The sequence below is a fragment of the Lissotriton helveticus genome, chromosome 8 (genome assembly GCF_964261635.1).
Source record: "Lissotriton helveticus chromosome 8, aLisHel1.1, whole genome shotgun sequence".
NCBI lineage: Eukaryota > Metazoa > Chordata > Amphibia > Caudata > Salamandridae > Lissotriton > Lissotriton helveticus.
Window position 1 is genome coordinate 1,540,150,632 of NC_136069.1, and position 17,837 is coordinate 1,540,168,468.

Sequence of the window (17,837 nt, forward strand, 5' to 3'; positions counted from 1 at the left end):
TGTTTATTGTCCTGTGCAAAAAGTTGCACCTTGTGTTTGAAGGTTGAAATTATTTCAAGCTTGCATGGACGCAGAAATTTCTGAGTGACTTTTATACATTTCTTAGGACTCTCCACTGTCAAGATGGCCGAGTGGTCTAAGGCGCTGTGTTTAGGCCGCAGTCTCCTCTGGAGGCGTGGGTTCGAATCCCACTTCTGACATGACTTTTGGAGATATAATCTTCTTCATCAGGATAACATCTGATGGAAGTTGCATCTGTTCGTCTTCACCTGGGACGTTATTCTGTCCTCGTCTAGTCAAGAGAGCTTGGGTTTCTCATATATTTCTGTTGTACAAAGTCTTGCTGATAAAGTGCAATCCTTACCAAATGAGCTTAGGACCCATGTAAGAGCTCATCTAGAAGAGTCATGCTCTTGTATTCCCTGGCCAGACAGGCCATGCAAATTTGGAAGAATGCCAAGCACCTGGTAGACAGCTGTACTCCAGCACACTTACAGCAATGTCCTCAGGGCTGTGATCAGGGGCTGCTTAGATTTGCGTATTCCACCCTATGTTGTGACATTGAGCTCCCTTGTTGAATTTGCTTTAGTCAGCCAAGATGTGGCTGTTGACTCAATTTCAAAGCAGCTTTGGGCCGTTCAAGTGGCTGGTGAATAGCACTTTCTCTTTGTACGCTTTAAAGGTCTAAAGAGTTCTTCATAGGTACTGCTCTGTATGGATTGTTCAAAGATCTGTTGGAAATGCTTATAATGGGATAAATAAATTGAGGGCATGCCTTTTCGGTACCAAACTTGCATGGCTGTCTGGCTTGTGAAAGGTGCTGCAAATGCAAGTCAGGATGGCCGAGTGGTCTAAGGCGCTGCGTTCAGGTTGCAGTCTCTTCTGGAGGCGTGGGTTCAAATCCCACTTCTGACAAACCTGTGTTTAATCTTCTTTTTTCTTGAGGGAGAAAATCAGATCATTTCCCTCACATGGGCTTATATGGTTGTCTTTTTGGAAAAGTGCAGTGAGTTTTTTTCTTGCTATAGCCACTTATGGCCTAAGATGTGTGTTTTTTTTGTTCACACTATCTTTCTCACTATGTAGATGGACAAGCAACATGTGGTCAGGATGGCCGAGTGGTCTAAGGCGCTGCGTTAAGGCCGCAGTCTCTCCTGGAGGCGTGGGTTCGAATCCCACTACTGACAAAACTTTAAGTCCATTTTGTCACTGCGTTCCTTCAGAATCTCAGCTAAAAATTGGCAGTGCATATAATATCTGAATAAGTACCAAACTTCAGATTCAACTGCAAATGAATTTGCCCAATTCTGTCTTCAAGCTCGTATAATATTCTTCTAGCACTAGTGGTGTTTTATGTGTTTTTTGGGGGGTGCCTAAAAAATCCCTTTTATTGAAGAAATGGCTTACATTCAGTCTTGTGATATTTTTGGTTTCCAATAAGTAGATTTTTAATTTTATGTAACCTCATTTTCTAATGATCCATTCAAGAGATGTTTCCACTATGAAATGAAGAGCAAGGGGAAAGAGCACAAATGATAGAGCCAGTGAGTGAGATGGGGTGTTGAGGAAGGAGAGAATGAAACAAAGACAGAGTGAGTGAACGGCAGGTAGGCATAGAAGAGGAGACTAGAAGTGAAGGTGACTTGCTTTTCCCTGCTCTTGACCTCCCACCCATCTCAAACCAATCACAAACATACCTTCTATGCAACGTTGGTATGCAGAACTTCACTCCTCAGCCAGTGAGGGTGAGTCCCAAGCCAGGGGCTAGAGAGCAAAAGAATGGATGTGCTCAGACGTTCTTTGCTAGGGACAGTTGATCTGAAACAAGGCCTGCTCTCTTGTTTCCAGCAAGGATCTAGAAATTCTGCATGAATCTGCAAGGCACATTGACAGCATAAATTTGCATAAACTGCCCCACCTTCTGCCTTCCTACTTCCTGAGCAATAGTTGTTTGTGTATAAAGAGAGAGGTCGCAGGCAAGGTAATTTTGTGAGTAGGATACAGAACCCTAAATAGCTGGTGAGAGGTATAAGTTATTCTAAAAGCATAAAAACAGTACACCTGTGAAATGAAATGCTTTCATATGTGATCTTCTGTGTTTATTGTCCTGTGCAAAAAGTTGCACCTTGTGTTTGAAGGTTGAAATTATTTCAAGCTTGCATGGACGCAGAAATTTCTGAGTGACTTTTATACATTTCTTAGGACTCTCCACTGTCAAGATGGCCGAGTGGTCTAAGGTGCTGTGTTTAGGCCGCAGTCTCCTCTGGAGGCGTGGGTTCGAATCCCACTTCTGACATGACTTTTGGAGATATAATCTTCTTCATCAGGATAACATCTGATGGAAGTTGCATCTGTTCGTCTTCACCTGGGACGTTATTCCGTCCTCGTCTAGTCAAGAGAGCTTGGGTTTCTCATATATTTCTGTTGTACAAAGTCTTGCTGATAAAGTGCAATCCTTACCAAATGAGCTTAGGACCCATGTAAGAGCTCATCTAGAAGAGTCATGCTCTTGTATTCCCTGGCCAGACAGGCCATGCAAATTTGGAAGAATGCCAAGCACCTGGTAGACAGCTGTACTCCAGCACACTTACAGCAATGTCCTCAGGGCTGTGATCAGGGGCTGCTTAGATTTGCGTATTCCACCCTATGTTGTGACATTGAGCTCCCTTGTTGAATTTGCTTTAGTCAGCCAAGATGTGGCTGTTGACTCAATTTCAAAGCAGCTTTGGGCCGTTCAAGTGGCTGGTGAATAGCACTTTCTCTTTGTACGCTTTAAAGGTCTAAAGAGTTCTTCATAGGTACTGCTCTGTATGGATTGTTCAAAGATCTGTTGGAAATGCTTATAATGGGATAAATAAATTGAGGGCATGCCTTTTCGGTACCAAACTTGCATGGCTGTCTGGCTTGTGAAAGGTGCTGCAAATGCAAGTCAGGATGGCCGAGTGGTCTAAGGCGCTGCGTTCAGGTTGCAGTCTCTTCAGGAGGCGTGGGTTCAAATCCCACTTCTGACAAAACTTTAAGTCCATTTTGTCACTGCGTTCCTTCAGAATCTCAGCTAAAAATTGGCAGTGCATATAATATCTGAATAAGTACCAAACTTCAGATTCAACTGCAAATGAATTTGCCCAATTCTGTCTTCAAGCTCGTATAATATTCTTCTAGCACTAGTGGTGTTTTATGTGTTTTTTGGGGGGTGCCTAAAAAATCCCTTTTATTGAAGAAATGGCTTACATTCAGTCTTGTGATATTTTTGGTTTCCAATAAGTAGATTTTTAATTTTATGTAACCTCATTTTCTAATGATCCATTCAAGAGATGTTTCCACTATGAAATGAAGAGCAAGGGGAAAGAGCACAAATGATAGAGCCAGTGAGTGAGATGGGGTGTTGAGGAAGGAGAGAATGAAACAAAGACAGAGTGAGTGAACGGCAGGTAGGCATAGAAGAGGAGACTAGAAGTGAAGGTGACTTGCTTTTCCCTGCTCTTGACCTCCCACCCATCTCAAACCAATCACAAACATACCTTCTATGCAACGTTGGTATGCAGAACTTCACTCCTCAGCCAGTGAGGGTGAGTCCCAAGCCAGGGGCTAGAGAGCAAAAGAATGGATGTGCTCAGACGTTCTTTGCTAGGGACAGTTGATCTGAAACAAGGCCTGCTCTCTTGTTTCCAGCAAGGATCTAGAAATTCTGCATGAATCTGCAAGGCACATTGACAGCATAAATTTGCATAAACTGCCCCACCTTCTGCCTTCCTACTTCCTGAGCAATAGTTGTTTGTGTATAAAGAGAGAGGTCGCAGGCAAGATAATTTTGTGAGTAGGATACAGAACCCTAAATAGCTGGTGAGAGGTATAAGTTATTCTAAAAGCATAAAAACAGTACACCTGTGAAATGAAATGCTTTCATATGTGATCTTCTGTGTTTATTGTCCTGTGCAAAAAGTTGCACCTTGTGTTTGAAGGTTGAAATTATTTCAAACTTGCATGGACGCAGAAATTTCTGAGTGACTTTTATACATTTCTTAGGACTTTCCACTGTCAGGATGGCCGAGTGGTCTAAGGCGCTGTGTTTAGGCCGCAGTCTCCTCTGGAGGCGTGGGTTCGAATCCCACTTCTGACATGACTTTTGGAGATATAATCTTCTTCATCGGGATAACATCTGATGGAAGTTGCATCTGTTCGTCTTCACCTGGGACGTTATTCCGTCCTCGTCTAGTCAAGAGAGCTTGGGTTTCTCATATATTTCTGTTGTACAAAGTCTTGCTGATAAAGTGCAATCCTTACCAAATGAGCTTAGGACCCATGTAAGAGCTCATCTAGAAGAGTCATGCTCTTGTATTCCCTGGCCAGACAGGCCATGCAAATTTGGAAGAATGCCAAGCACCTGGTAGACAGCTGTACTCCAGCACACTTACAGCAATGTCCTCAGGGCTGTGATCAGGGGCTGCTTAGATTTGCGTATTCCACCCTATGTTGTGACATTGAGCTCCCTTGTTGAATTTGCTTTAGTCAGCCAAGATGTGGCTGTTGACGCAATTTCAAAGCAGCTTTGGGCCTTTCAAGTGGCTGGTGAATAGCACTTTCTCTTTGTACGCTTTAAAGGTCTAAAGAGTTCTTCATAGGTACTGCTCTGTATGGATTGTTCAAAGATCTGTTGGAAATGCTTATAATGGGATAAATAAATTGAGGGCATGCCTTTTCGGTACCAAACTTGCATGGCTGTCTGGCTTGTGGAAGGTGCTGCAAATGCAAGTCAGGATGGCCGAGTGGTCTAAGGCGCTGCGTTCAGGTCGCAGTCTCTTCTGGAGGCGTGGGTTCAAATCCCACTTTTGACAAACCTGTGTTTAATCTTCTTTTTTCTTGAGGGAGAAAATCAGATCATTTCCCTCACATGGGCTTATATGGTTGTCTTTTTGGAAAAGTGCAGTGAGTTTTTTTCTTGCTATAGCCACTCATGGCCTAAGATGTGTGTTTTTTTTGTTCACACTATCTTTCTCACTCTGTAGATGAACAAGCAACTTGTGGTCAGGATGGCCGAGTGGTCTAAGGCACTGCATTAAGGCCGCAGTCTCTCCTGGAGGCGTGGGTTCGAATCCCACTTCTGTCAAAACTTTAAGTCCATTTTGTCTCTGCGTTCCTTCAGAATCTCAGCTAAAAATTGGCAGTGCATATAATATCTGAATAAGTACCAAACTTCAGTTTCAACTGCAAATGAATTTGCCCAATTCTGTCTTCAAGCTCGTATAATATTCTTCTAGCACTAGTGGTGTTTTATGTGTTTTTTGGGGGGTGCCTAAAAAATCCCTTTTATTGAAGAAATGGCTTACATTCAGTCTTGTGATATTTTTGGTTTCCAATAAGTAGATTTTTAATTTTATGTAACCTCATTTTCTAATGATCCATTCAAGAGATGTTTCCACTATGAAATGAAGAGCAAGGGGAAAGAGCACAAATGATAGAGCCAGTGAGTGAGATGGGGTGTTGAGGAAGGAGAGAATGAAACAAAGACAGAGTGAGTGAACGGCAGGTAGGCATAGAAGAGGAGACTAGAAGGGAAGGGGACTTGCTTTTCCCTGCTCTTGACCTCCCACCCATCTCAAACCAATCACAAACATACCTTCTATTCAACGTTGGTATGCAGAACTTCACTCCTCAGCCAGTGAGGGTGAGTCCCAAGCCAGGGGCTAGAGAGCAAAAGAATGGATGTGCTCAGACGTTCCCTGCTAGGGACAGTTGATCTGAAACAAGGCCTGCTCTCTTGTTTCCAGCAAGGAACTAGAAATTCTGCATGAATCTGCAAGGCACATTGACAGCATAAATTTGCATAAACTGCCCCACCTTCTGCCTTCCTCCTTCCTGAGCAGTAGTTGTTTGTGTATAAAGAGAGAGGTCGCAGGCAAGGTAATTTTGTGAGTAGGATACAGAACCCTAAATAGCTGGTGAGAGGTATAAGTTATTCTAAAAGCATAAAAACAGTACACCTGTGAAATGAAATGCTTTCATATGTGATCTTCTGTGTTTATTGCCCTGTGCAAAAAGTTGCACCTTGTGTTTGAAGGTTGAAATTATTTCAAGCTTGCATGGACGCAGAAATTTCTGAGTGACTTTTATACATTTCTTAGGACTCTCCACTGTCAGGATGGCCGAGTGGTCTAAGGCGCTGTGTTTAGGCCGCTGTCTCCTCTGGAGGTGTGGGTTCGAATCCCACTTCTGACATGACTTTTGGAGATATAATCTTCTTCATCAGGATAACATCTGATGGAAGTTGCATCTCTTCGTCTTCACCTGGGATGTTATTCCGTCCTCGTCTAGTCAAGAGAGCTTGGGTTTCTCATATATTTCTGTGGTACAAAGTCTTGCTGATAAAGTGCAATCCTTACCAAATGAGCTTAGGACCCATGTAAGAGCTCATCTAGAAGAGTCATGCTCTTGTATTCCCTGGCCAGACAGGCCATGCAAATTTGGAAGAATGCCAAGCACCTGGTAGACAGCTGTACTCCAGCACACTTACAGCAATGTCCTCAGGGCTGTGATCAGGGGCTGCTTAGATTTGCGTATTCCACCCTATGTTGTGACATTGAGCTCCCTTGTTGAATTTGCTTTAGTCAGCCAAGATGTGGCTGTTGACTCAATTTCAAAGCAGCTTTGGGCCGTTCAAGTGGCTGGTGAATAGCACTTTCTCTTTGTACGCTTTAAAGGTCTAAAGAGTTCTTCATAGGTACTGCTCTGTATGGATTGTTCAAAGATCTGTTGGAAATGCTTATAATGGGATAAATAAATTGAGGGCATGCCTTTTCGGTACCAAACTTGCATGGCTGTCTGGCTTGTGGAAGGTGCTGAAAATGCAAGTCAGGATGGCCGAGTGGTCTAAGGCGCTGCGTTCAGGTCGCAGTCTCTTCTGGAGGCGTGGGTTCAAATCCCACTTCTGACAAACCTGTGTTTAATCTTCTTTTTTCTTGAGGGAGAAAATCAGATCATTTCCCTCACATGGGCTTATATGGTTGTCTTTTTGGAAAAGTGCAGTGAGTTTTTTTCTTGCTATAGCCACTCATGGCCTAAGATGTGTGTTTTTTTTGTTCACACTATCTTTCTCACTATGTAGATGAACAAGCAACTTGTGGTCAGGATGGCCGAGTGGTCTAAGGCACTGCATTAAGGCCGCAGTCTCTCCTGGAGGCGTGGGTTTGAATCCCACTTCTGACAAAACTTTAAGTCCATTTTGTCTCTGCGGTCCTTCAGAATCTCAGCTAAAAATTGGCAGTGCATATAATATCTGAATAAGTACCAAACTTCAGTTTCAACTGCAAATGAATTTGCCCAATTCTGTCTTCAAGCTCGTATAATATTCTTCTAGCACTAGTGGTGTTTTATGTGTTTTTTGGGGGGTGCCTAAAAAATCCCTTTTATTGAAGAAATGGCTTACATTCAGTCTTGTGATATTTTTGGTTTCCAATAAGTAGATTTTTAATTTTATGTAACCTCATTTTCTAATGATCCATTCAAGAGATGTTTCCACTATGAAATGAAGAGCAAGGGGAAAGAGCACAAATGATAGAGCCAGTGAGTGAGATGGGGTGTTGAGGAAGGAGAGAATGAAACAAAGACAGAGTGAGTGAACGGCAGGTAGGCATAGAAGAGGAGACTAGACGTGAAGGTGACTTGCTTTTCCCTGCTCTTGACCTCCCACCCATCTCAAACCAATCACAAACATACCTTCTATGCAACGTTGGTATGCAGAACTTCACTCCTCAGCCAGTGAGGGTGAGTCCCAAGCCAGGGGCTAGAGAGCAAAAGAATGGATGTGCTCAGACGTTCCTTGCTAGGGACAGTTGATCTGAAACAAGGCCTGCTCTCTTGTTTCCAGCAAGGATCTAGAAATTCTGCATGAATCTGCAAGGCACATTGACAGCATAAATTTCCATAAACTGCCCCACCTTCTGCCTTCCTACTTCCTGAGCAATAGTTGTTTGTGTATAAAGAGAGAGGTCGCAGGCAAGATAATTTTGTGAGTAGGATACAGAACCCTAAATAGCTGGTGAGAGGTATAAGTTATTCTAAAAGCATAAAAACAGTACACCTGTGAAATGAAATGCTTTCATATGTGATCTTCTGTGTTTATTGTCCTGTGCAAAAAGTTGCACCTTGTGTTTGAAGGTTGAAATTATTTCAAGCTTGCATGGACGCAGAAATTTCTAAGTGACTTTTATACATTTCTTAGGACTCTTCACTGTCAGGATGGCCGAGTGGTCTAAGGCGCTGTGTTTAGGCTGCAGTCTCCTCTGGAGGCGTGGGTTTGAATCCCACTTCTGAAATGACTTTTGGAGATATAATCTTCTTCATCAGGATAACATCTGATGGAAGTTGCATCTCTTCGTCTTCACCTGGGACGTTATTCCGTCCTCGTCTAGTCAAGAGAGCTTGGGTTTCTCATATATTTCTGTTTTACAAAGTCTTGCTGATAAAGTGCAATCCTTACCAAATGAGCTTAGGACCCATGTAAGAGCTCATCTAGAAGAGTCATGCTCTTGTATTCCCTGGCCAGACAGGCCATGCACATTTGGAAGAATGCCAAGCACCTGGTAGACAGCTGTACTCCAGCACACTTACAGCAATGTCCTCAGGGCTGTGATCAGGGGCTGCTTAGATTTGTGTATTCCACCCTATGTTGTGACATTGAGCTCCCTTGTTGAATTTGCTTTAGTCAGCCAAGATGTGGCTGTTGACTCAATTTCAAAGCAGCTTTGGGCCGTTCAAGTGGCTGGTGAATAGCACTTTCTCTTTGTACTCATTAAAGGTCTAAAGAGTTCTTCATAGGTACTGCTCTGTATGGATTGTTCAAAGATCTGTTGGAAATGCTTATAATGGGATAAATAAATTGAGGGCATGCCTTTTCGGTACCAAACTTGCATGGCTGTTTGGCTTGTGGAAGGTACTGAAAATGCAAGTCAGGATGGCCGAGTGGTCTAAGGCGCTGCGTTCAGGTCGCAGTCTCTTCTGGAGGCGTGGGTTCAAATCCCACTTCTGACAAACCTGTGTTTAATCTTCTTTTTTCTTGAGGGAGAAAATCAGATCATTTCCCTCACATGGGCTTATATGGTTGTCTTTTTGGAAAAGTGCAGTGAGTTTTTTTCTTGCTATAGCCACTCATGGCCTAAGATGTGTGTTTTTTTTGTTCACACTATCTTTCTCACTATGTAGATGAACAAGCAACTTGTGGTCAGGATGGCCGAGTGGTCTAAGGCACTGCATTAAGGCCGCAGTCTCTCCTGGAGGCGTGGGTTCGAATCCCACTTCTGACAAAACTTTAAGTCCATTTTGTCTCTGCGTTCCTTCAGAATCTCAGCTAAAAATTGGCAGTGCATATAATATCTGAATAAGTACCAAACTTCAGTTTCAACTGCAAATGAATTTGCCCAATTCTGTCTTCAAGCTCGTATAATATTCTTCTAGCACTAGTGGTGTTTTATGTGTTTTTTGGGGGGTGCCTAAAAAATCCCTTTTATTGAAGAAATGGCTTACATTCAGTCTTGTGATATTTTTGGTTTCCAATAAGTAGATTTTTAATTTTATGTAACCTCATTTTCTAATGATCCATTCAAGAGATGTTTCCACTATGAAATGAAGAGCAAGGGGAAAGAGCACAAATGATAGAGCCAGTGAGTGAGATGGGGTGTTGAGGAAGGAGAGAATGAAACAAAGACAGAGTGAGTGAACGGCAGGTAGGCATAGAAGAGGACACTAGAAGGGAAGGTGACTTGCTTTTCCCTGTTCTTGACCTCCCACCCATCTCAAACCAATCACAAACATACCTTCTATTCAACGTTGGTATGCAGAACTTCACTCCTAGCCAGTGAGGGTGAGTCCCAAGCCAGGGGCTAGAGAGCAAAAGAATGGATGTGCTCAGACGTTCCTTGCTAGGGACAGTTGATCTGAAACAAGGCCTGCTCTCTTGTTTCCAGCAAGGAACTAGAAATTCTGCATGAATCTGCAAGGCACATTGACAGCATAAATTTGCATAAACTGCCCCACCTTCTGCCTTCCTACTTCCTGAGCAGTAGTTGTTTGTGTATAAAGAGAGAGGTCGCAGGCAAGGTAATTTTGTGAGTAGGATACAGAACCCTAAATAGCTGGTGAGAGGTATAAGTTATTCTAAAAGCATAAAAACAGTACACCTGTGAAATGAAATGCTTTCATATGTGATCTTCTGTGTTTATTGTCCTGTGCAAAAAGTTGCACCTTGTGTTTGAAGGTTGAAATTATTTCAAGCTTGCATGGACGCAGAAATTTCTGAGTGACTTTTATACATTTCTTAAGACTCTTCACTGTCAGGATGGCCGAGTGGTCTAAGGCGCTGTGTTTAGGCCGCAGTTTCCTCTGGAGGCGTGGGTTCGAATCCCACTTCTGACATGACTTTTGGAGATATAATCTTCTTCATCAGGATAACATCTGATGGAAGTTGCATCTGTTCGTCTTCACCTGGGACATTATTCCGTCCTCGTCTAGTCAAGAGAGCTTGGGTTTCTCATATATTTCTGTTGTACAAAGTCTTGCTGATAAAGTGCAATCCTTACCAAATGAGCTTAGGACCCATGTAAGAGCTCATCTAGAAGAGTCATGCTCTTGTATTCCCTGGCCAGACAGGCCATGCAAATTTGGAAGAATGCCAAGCACCTGGTAGACAGCTGTACTCCAGCACACTTACAGCAATGTCCTCAGGGCTGTGATCAGGGGCTGCTTAGATTTGCGTATTCCACCCTATGTTGTGACATTGAGCTCCCTTGTTGAATTTGCTTTAGTCAGCCAAGATGTGGCTGTTGACTCAATTTCAAAGCAGCTTTGGGCCGTTCAAGTGGCTGGTGAATAGCACTTTCTCTTTGTACGCTTTAAAGGTCTAAAGAGTTCTTCATAGGTACTGCTCTGTATGGATTGTTCAAAGATCTGTTGGAAATGTTTATAATGGGATAAATAAATTGAGGGCATGCCTTTTCGGTACCAAACTTGCATGGCTGTGTGGCTTGTGGAAGGTGCTGCAAATGCAAGTCAGGATGGCCGAGTGGTCTAAGGCGCTGCGTTCAGGTCGCAGTCTCTTCTGGAGGCGTCGGTTCAAATCCCACTTCTGACAAACCTGTGTTTAATCTTCTTTTTTCTTGAGGGAGAAAATCAGATCATTTCCCTCACATGGGCTTATATGGTTGTCTTTTTGGAAAAGTGCAGTGAGTTTTTTTCTTGCTATAGCCACTTATGGCCTAAGATGTGTGTTTTTTTTGTTCACACTATCTTTCTCACTATGTAGATGGACAAGCAACATGTGGTCAGGATGGCCGAGTGGTCTAAGGCGCTGCGTTAAGGCCGCAGTCTCTCCTGGAGGCGTGGGTTCGAATCCCACTACTGACAAAACTTTAAGTCCATTTTGTCACTGCGTTCCTTCAGAATCTCAGCTAAAAATTGGCAGTGCATATAATATCTGAATAAGTACCAAACTTCAGTTTCAACTGCAAATGAATTTGCCCAATTCTGTCTTCAAGCTCGTATAATATTCTTCTAGCACTAGTGGTGTTTTATGTGTTTTTTGGGGGGTGCCTAAAAAATCCCTTTTATTGAAGAAATGGCTTACATTCAGTCTTGTGATATTTTTGGTTTCCAATAAGTAGATTTTTAATTTTATGTAACCTCATTTTCTAATGATCCATTCAAGAGATGTTTCCACTATGAAATGAAGAGCAAGGGGAAAGAGCACAAATGATAGAGCCAGTGAGTGAGATGGGGTGTTGAGGAAGGAGAGAATGAAACAAAGACAGAGTGAGTGAACGGCAGGTAGGCATAGAAGAGGAGACTAGAAGTGAAGGTGACTTGCTTTTCCCTGCTCTTGACCTCCCACCCATCTCAAACCAATCACAAACATACCTTCTATGCAACGTTGGTATGCAGAACTTCACTCCTCAGCCAGTGAGGGTGAGTCCCAAGCCAGGGGCTAGAGAGCAAAAGAATGGATGTGCTCAGACGTTCCTTGCTAGGGACAGTTGATCTGAAACAAGGCCTGCTCTCTTGTTTCCAGCAAGGATCTAGAAATTCTGCATGAATCTGCAAGGCACATTGACAGCATAAATTTGCATAAACTGCCCCACCTTCTGCCTTCCTACTTCCTGAGCAATAGTTGTTTGTGTATAAAGAGAGAGGTCGCAGGCAAGATAATTTTGTGAGTAGGATACAGAACCCTAAATAGCTGGTGAGAGGTATGTTATTCTAAAAGCATAAAAACAGTACACCTGTGAAATGAAATGCTTTCATATGTGATCTTCTGTGTTTATTGTCCTGTGCAAAAAGTTGCACCTTGTGTTTGAAGGTTGAAATTATTTCAAGCTTGCATGGACGCAGAAATTTCTGAGTGACTTTTATACATTTCTTAGGACTTTCCACTGTCAGGATGGCCGAGTGGTCTAAGGCGCTGTGTTTAGGCCGCAGTCTCCTCTGGAGGCGTGGGTTCGAATCCCACTTCTGACATGACTTTTGGAGATATAATCTTCTTCATCAGGATAACATCTGATGGAAGTTGCATCTGTTCGTCTTCACCTGGGACGTTATTCCGTCCTCGTCTAGTCAAGAGAGCTTGGGTTTCTCATATATTTCTGTTTTACAAAGTCTTGCTGATAAAGTGCAATCCTTACCAAATGAGCTTAGGACCCATGTAAGAGCTCATCTAGAAGAGTCATTCTCTTGTATTCCCTGGCCAGACAGGCCATGCAAATTTGGAAGAATGCCAAGCACCTGGTAGACAGCTGTACTCCAGCACACTTACAGCAATGTCCTCAGGGCTGTGATCAGGGGCTGCTTAGATTTGCGTATTCCACCCATTGTTGTGACATTGAGCTCCCTTGTTGAATTTGCTTTAGTCAGCCAAGATGTGGCTGTTGACGCAATTTCAAAGCAGCTTTGGGCCGTTCAAGTGGCTGGTGAATAGCACTTTCTCTTTGTACGCTTTAAAGGTCTAAAGAGTTCTTCATAGGTACTGCTCTGTATGGATTGTTCAAAGATCTGTTGGAAATGCTTATAATGGGATAAATAAATTGAGGGCATGCCTTTTCGGTACCAAACTTGCATGGCTGTCTGGCTTGTGGAAGGTGATGCAAATGCAAGTCAGGATGGCCGAGTGGTCTAAGGCGCTGCGTTCAGGTCGCAGTCTCTTCTGGAGGCGTGGGTTCAAATCCCACTTCTGACAAACCTGTGTTTAATCTTCTTTTTTCTTGAGGGAGAAAATCAGATCATTTCCCTCACATGGGCTTATATGGTTGTCTTTTTGGAAAAGTGCAGTGAGTTTTTTTCTTGCTATAGCCACTCATGGCCTAAGATGTGTGTTTTTTTTGTTCACACTATCTTTCTCACTCTGTAGATGAACAAGCAACTTGTGGTCAGAATGGCCGAGTGGTCTAAGGCACTGCATTAAGGCCGCAGTCTCTCCTGGAGGCGTGGGTTCGAATCCCACTTCTGTCAAAACTTTAAGTCCATTTTGTCTCTGCGTTCCTTCAGAATCTCAGCTAAAAATTGGCAGTGCATATAATATCTGAATAAGTACCAAACTTCAGTTTCAACTGCAAATGAATTTGCCCAATTCTGTCTTCAAGCTCGTATAATATTCTTCTAGCACTAGTGGTGTTTTATGTGTTTTTTGGGGGGTGCCTAAAAAATCCCTTTTATTGAAGAAATGGCTTACATTCAGTCTTGTGATATTTTTGGTTTCCAATAAGTAGATTTTTAATTTTATGTAACCTCATTTTCTAATGATCCATTCAAGAGATGTTTCCACTATGAAATGAAGAGCAAGGGGAAAGAGCACAAATGATAGAGCCAGTGAGTGAGATGGGGTGTTGAGGAAGGAGAGAATGAAACAAAGACAGAGTGAGTGAACGGCAGGTAGGCATAGAAGAGGAGACTAGAAGGGAAGGTGACTTGCTTTTCCCTGCTCTTGACCTCCCACCCATCTCAAACCAATCACAAACATACCTTCTATTCAACGTTGGTATGCAGAACTTCACTCCTCAGCCAGTGAGGGTGAGTCCCAAGCCAGGGGCTAGAGAGCAAAAGAATGGATGTGCTCAGACGTTCCTTGCTAGGGACAGTTGATCTGAAACAAGGCCTGCTCTCTTGTTTCCAGCAAGGAACTAGAAATTCTGCATGAATCTGCAAGGCACATTGACAGCATAAATTTGCATAAACTGCCCCACCTTCTGCCTTCCTACTTCCTGAGCAGTAGTTGTTTGTGTATAAAGAGAGAGGTCGCAGGCAAGGTAATTTTGTGAGTAGGATACAGAACCCTAAATAGCTGGTGAGAGGTATAAGTTATTCTAAAAGCATAAAAACAGTACACCTGTGAAATGAAATGCTTTCATATGTGATCTTCTGTGTTTATTGTCCTGTGCAAAAAGTTGCACCTTGTGTTTGAAGGTTGAAATTATTTCAAACTTGCATGGACGCAGAAATTTCTGAGTGACTTTTATACATTTCTTAGGACTCTCCACTGTCAGGATGGCCGAGTGGTCTAAGGCGCTGTGTTTAGGCCGCAGTCTCCTCTGGAGGCGTGGGTTCGAATCCCACTTCTGACATGACTTTTGGAGATATAATCTTCTTCATCAGGATAACATCTGATGGAAGTTGCATCTGTTCGTCTTCACCTGGGACGTTATTCCGTCCTCGTCTAGTCAAGAGAGCTTGGGTTTCTCATATATTTCTGTGGTACAAAGTCTTGCTGATAAAGTGCAATCCTTACCAAATGAGCTTAGGACCCATGTAAGAGCTCATCTAGAAGAGTCATGCTCTTGTATTCCCTGGCCAGACAGGCCATGCAAATTTGGAAGAATGCCAAGCACCTGGTAGACAGCTGTACTCCAGCACACTTACAGCAATGTCCTCAGGGCTGTGATCAGGGGCTGCTTAGATTTGCGTATTCCACCCTATGTTGTGACATTGAGCTCCCTTGTTGAATTTGCTTTAGTCAGCCAAGATGTGGCTGTTGACTCAATTTCAAAGCAGCTTTGGGCCGTTCAAGTGGCTGGTGAATAGCACTTTCTCTTTGTACGCTTTAAAGGTCTAAAGAGTTCTTCATAGGTACTGCTCTGTATGGATTGTTCAAAGATCTGTTGGAAATGCTTATAATGGGATAAATAAATTGAGGGCATGCCTTTTCGGTACCAAACTTGCATGGCTGTCTGGCTTGTGGAAGGTACTGAAAATGCAAGTCAGGATGGCCGAGTGGTCTAAGGCGCTGCGTTCAGGTCGCAGTCTCTTCTGGAGGCGTGGGTTCAAATCCCACTTCTGACAAACCTGTGTTTAATCTTCTTTTTTCTTGAGGGAGAAAATCAGATCATTTCCCTCACATGGGCTTATATGGTTGTCTTTTTGGAAAAGTGCAGTGAGTTTTTTTCTTGCTATAGCCACTCATGGCCTAAGATGTGTGTTTTTTTTGTTCACACTATCTTTCTCACTATGTAGATGAACAAGCAACTTGTGGTCAGGATGGCCGAGTGGTCTAAGGCACTGCATTAAGGCCGCAGTCTCTCCTGGAGGCGTGGGTTTGAATCCCACTTCTGACAAAACTTTAAGTCCATTTTGTCACTGCGTTCCTTCAGAATCTCAGCTAAAAATTGGCAGTGCATATAATATCTGAATAAGTACCAAACTTCAGTTTCAACTGCAAATGAATTTGCCCAATACTGTCTTCAAGCTCGTATAATATTCTTCTAGCACTAGTGGTGTTTTATGTGTTTTTTGGGGGGTGCCTAAAAAATCCCTTTTATTGAAGAAATGGCTTACATTCAGTCTTGTGATATTTTTGGTTTCCAATAAGTAGATTTTTAATTTTATGTAACCTCATTTTCTAATGATCCATTCAAGAGATGTTTCCACTATGAAATGAAGAGCAAGGGGAAAGAGCACAAATGATAGAGCCAGTGAGTGAGATGGGGTGTTGAGGAAGGAGAGAATGAAACAAAGACAGAGTGAGTGAACGGCAGGTAGGCATAGAAGAGGAGACTAGAAGTGAAAGTGACTTGCTTTTCCCTGCTCTTGACCTCCCACCCATCTCAAACCAATCACAAACATACCTTCTATGCAACGTTGGTATGCAGAACTTCACTCCTCAGCCAGTGAGGGTGAGTCCCAAGCCAGGGGCTAGAGAGCAAAAGAATGGATGTGCTCAGACGTTCCTTGCTAGGGACAGTTGATCTGAAACAAGGCCTGCTCTCTTGTTTCCAGCAAGGATCTAGAAATTCTGCATGAATCTGCAAGGCACATTGACAGCATAAATTTGCATAAACTGCCCCACCTTCTGCCTTCCTACTTCCTGAGCAATAGTTGTTTGTGTATAAAGAGAGAGGTCGCAGGCAAGATAATTTTGTGAGTAGGATACAGAACCCTAAATAGCTGGTGAGAGGTATAAGTTATTCTAAAAGCATAAAAACAGTACACCTGTGAAATGAAATGCTTTCATATGTGATCTTCTGTGTTTATTGTCCTGTGCAAAAAGTTGCACCTTGTGTTTGAAGGTTGAAATTATTTCAAGCTTGCATGGACGCAGAAATTTCTGAGTGACTTTTATACATTTCTTAGGACTCTCCACTGTCAGGATGGCCGAGTGGTCTAAGGCGCTGTGTTTAGGCCGCAGTCTCCTCTGGAGGCGTGGGTTCGAATCCCACTTCTGACATGACTTTTGGAGATATAATCTTCTTCATCAGGATAACATCTGATGGAAGTTGCATCTGTTCGTCTTCACCTGGGACGTTATTCCGTCCTCGTCTAGTCAAGAGAGCTTGGGTTTCTCATATATTTCTGTTGTACAAAGTCTTGCTGATAAAGTGCAATCCTTACCAAATGACCTTAGGACCCATGTAAGAGCTCATCTAGAAGAGTCATGCTATTGTATTCCCTGGCCAGACAGGCCATGCAAATTTGGAAGAATGCCAAGCACCTGGTAGACAGCTGTACTCCAGCACACTTACAGCAATGTCCTCAGGGCTGTGATCAGGGGCTGCTTAGATTTGCGTATTCCACCCTATGTTGTGACATTGAGCTCCCTTGTTGAATTTGCTTTAGTCAGCCAAGATGTGGCTGTTGACTCAATTTCAAAGCAGCTTTGGGCCGTTCAAGTGGCTGGTGAATAGCACTTTCTCTTTGTACGCTTTAAAGGTCTAAAGAGTTCTTCATAGGTACTGCTCTGTATGGATTGTTCAAAGATCTGTTGGAAATGTTTATAATGGGATAAATAAATTGAGGGCATGCCTTTTCGGTACCAAACTTGCATGGCTGTGTGGCTTGTGGAAGGTGCTGCAAATGCAAGTCAGGATGGCCGAGTGGTCTAAGGCGCTGCGTTCAGGTCGCAGTCTCTTCTGGAGGCGTCGGTTCAAATCCCACTTCTGACAAACCTGTGTTTAATCTTCTTTTTTCTTGAGGGAGAAAATCAGATCATTTCCCTCACATGGGCTTATATGGTTGTCTTTTTGGAAAAGTGCAGTGAGTTTTTTTCTTGCTATAGCCACTCATGGCCTAAGATGTGTGTTTTTTTTGTTCACACTATCTTTCTCACTATGTAGATGAACAAGCAACTTGTGGTCAGGATGGCCGAGTGGTCTAAGGCACTGCATTAAGGCCGCAGTCTCTCCTGGAGGCGTGGGTTTGAATCCCACTTCTGACAAAAGTTTAAGTCCATTTTGTCTCTGCGTTCCTTCAGAATCTCAGCTAAAAATTGGCAGTGCATATAATATCTGAATAAGTACCAAACTTCAGTTTCAACTGCAAATGAATTTGCCCAATTATGTCTTCAAGCTCGTATAATATTCTTCTAGCACTAG

General features: G+C 43.0%; 18 non-coding genes across 18 annotated transcripts; all 18 read left to right on the forward strand.

Moving 5' to 3' along the window:
- The first annotated feature begins 117 nt into the window (after nucleotides 1-117).
- TRNAL-UAG (transfer RNA leucine (anticodon UAG)) lies at nucleotides 118-200 on the forward strand. The gene has a single exon. It is a non-coding gene; the product is annotated as a tRNA-Leu (tRNA).
- A 632-nt stretch (nucleotides 201-832) lies between these two features.
- TRNAL-CAG (transfer RNA leucine (anticodon CAG)) lies at nucleotides 833-915 on the forward strand. Its single transcript has one exon. It is a non-coding gene; the product is annotated as a tRNA-Leu (tRNA).
- Nucleotides 916-1,104: 189 nt separating this feature from the next.
- TRNAL-AAG (transfer RNA leucine (anticodon AAG)) lies at nucleotides 1,105-1,187 on the forward strand. The gene has a single exon. It is a non-coding gene; the product is annotated as a tRNA-Leu (tRNA).
- Nucleotides 1,188-2,213: 1,026 nt separating this feature from the next.
- On the forward strand, nucleotides 2,214-2,296 carry TRNAL-UAG (transfer RNA leucine (anticodon UAG)). Its single transcript has one exon. It is a non-coding gene; the product is annotated as a tRNA-Leu (tRNA).
- A 632-nt stretch (nucleotides 2,297-2,928) lies between these two features.
- TRNAL-CAG (transfer RNA leucine (anticodon CAG)) lies at nucleotides 2,929-3,011 on the forward strand. The gene has a single exon. It is a non-coding gene; the product is annotated as a tRNA-Leu (tRNA).
- A 1,026-nt stretch (nucleotides 3,012-4,037) lies between these two features.
- TRNAL-UAG (transfer RNA leucine (anticodon UAG)) lies at nucleotides 4,038-4,120 on the forward strand. Its single transcript has one exon. It is a non-coding gene; the product is annotated as a tRNA-Leu (tRNA).
- Nucleotides 4,121-4,752: 632 nt separating this feature from the next.
- On the forward strand, nucleotides 4,753-4,835 carry TRNAL-CAG (transfer RNA leucine (anticodon CAG)). Its single transcript has one exon. It is a non-coding gene; the product is annotated as a tRNA-Leu (tRNA).
- Nucleotides 4,836-6,133: 1,298 nt separating this feature from the next.
- TRNAL-UAG (transfer RNA leucine (anticodon UAG)) lies at nucleotides 6,134-6,216 on the forward strand. The gene has a single exon. It is a non-coding gene; the product is annotated as a tRNA-Leu (tRNA).
- A 632-nt stretch (nucleotides 6,217-6,848) lies between these two features.
- Nucleotides 6,849-6,931, forward strand: TRNAL-CAG (transfer RNA leucine (anticodon CAG)). The gene has a single exon. It is a non-coding gene; the product is annotated as a tRNA-Leu (tRNA).
- A 2,013-nt stretch (nucleotides 6,932-8,944) lies between these two features.
- On the forward strand, nucleotides 8,945-9,027 carry TRNAL-CAG (transfer RNA leucine (anticodon CAG)). Its single transcript has one exon. It is a non-coding gene; the product is annotated as a tRNA-Leu (tRNA).
- Nucleotides 9,028-9,216: 189 nt separating this feature from the next.
- TRNAL-AAG (transfer RNA leucine (anticodon AAG)) lies at nucleotides 9,217-9,299 on the forward strand. Its single transcript has one exon. It is a non-coding gene; the product is annotated as a tRNA-Leu (tRNA).
- Nucleotides 9,300-10,324: 1,025 nt separating this feature from the next.
- On the forward strand, nucleotides 10,325-10,407 carry TRNAL-UAG (transfer RNA leucine (anticodon UAG)). The gene has a single exon. It is a non-coding gene; the product is annotated as a tRNA-Leu (tRNA).
- A 904-nt stretch (nucleotides 10,408-11,311) lies between these two features.
- Nucleotides 11,312-11,394, forward strand: TRNAL-AAG (transfer RNA leucine (anticodon AAG)). Its single transcript has one exon. It is a non-coding gene; the product is annotated as a tRNA-Leu (tRNA).
- A 1,024-nt stretch (nucleotides 11,395-12,418) lies between these two features.
- On the forward strand, nucleotides 12,419-12,501 carry TRNAL-UAG (transfer RNA leucine (anticodon UAG)). Its single transcript has one exon. It is a non-coding gene; the product is annotated as a tRNA-Leu (tRNA).
- Nucleotides 12,502-13,133: 632 nt separating this feature from the next.
- On the forward strand, nucleotides 13,134-13,216 carry TRNAL-CAG (transfer RNA leucine (anticodon CAG)). The gene has a single exon. It is a non-coding gene; the product is annotated as a tRNA-Leu (tRNA).
- A 1,298-nt stretch (nucleotides 13,217-14,514) lies between these two features.
- TRNAL-UAG (transfer RNA leucine (anticodon UAG)) lies at nucleotides 14,515-14,597 on the forward strand. Its single transcript has one exon. It is a non-coding gene; the product is annotated as a tRNA-Leu (tRNA).
- Nucleotides 14,598-15,229: 632 nt separating this feature from the next.
- On the forward strand, nucleotides 15,230-15,312 carry TRNAL-CAG (transfer RNA leucine (anticodon CAG)). Its single transcript has one exon. It is a non-coding gene; the product is annotated as a tRNA-Leu (tRNA).
- Nucleotides 15,313-16,610: 1,298 nt separating this feature from the next.
- On the forward strand, nucleotides 16,611-16,693 carry TRNAL-UAG (transfer RNA leucine (anticodon UAG)). Its single transcript has one exon. It is a non-coding gene; the product is annotated as a tRNA-Leu (tRNA).
- Nucleotides 16,694-17,837: the final 1,144 nt, after the last annotated feature.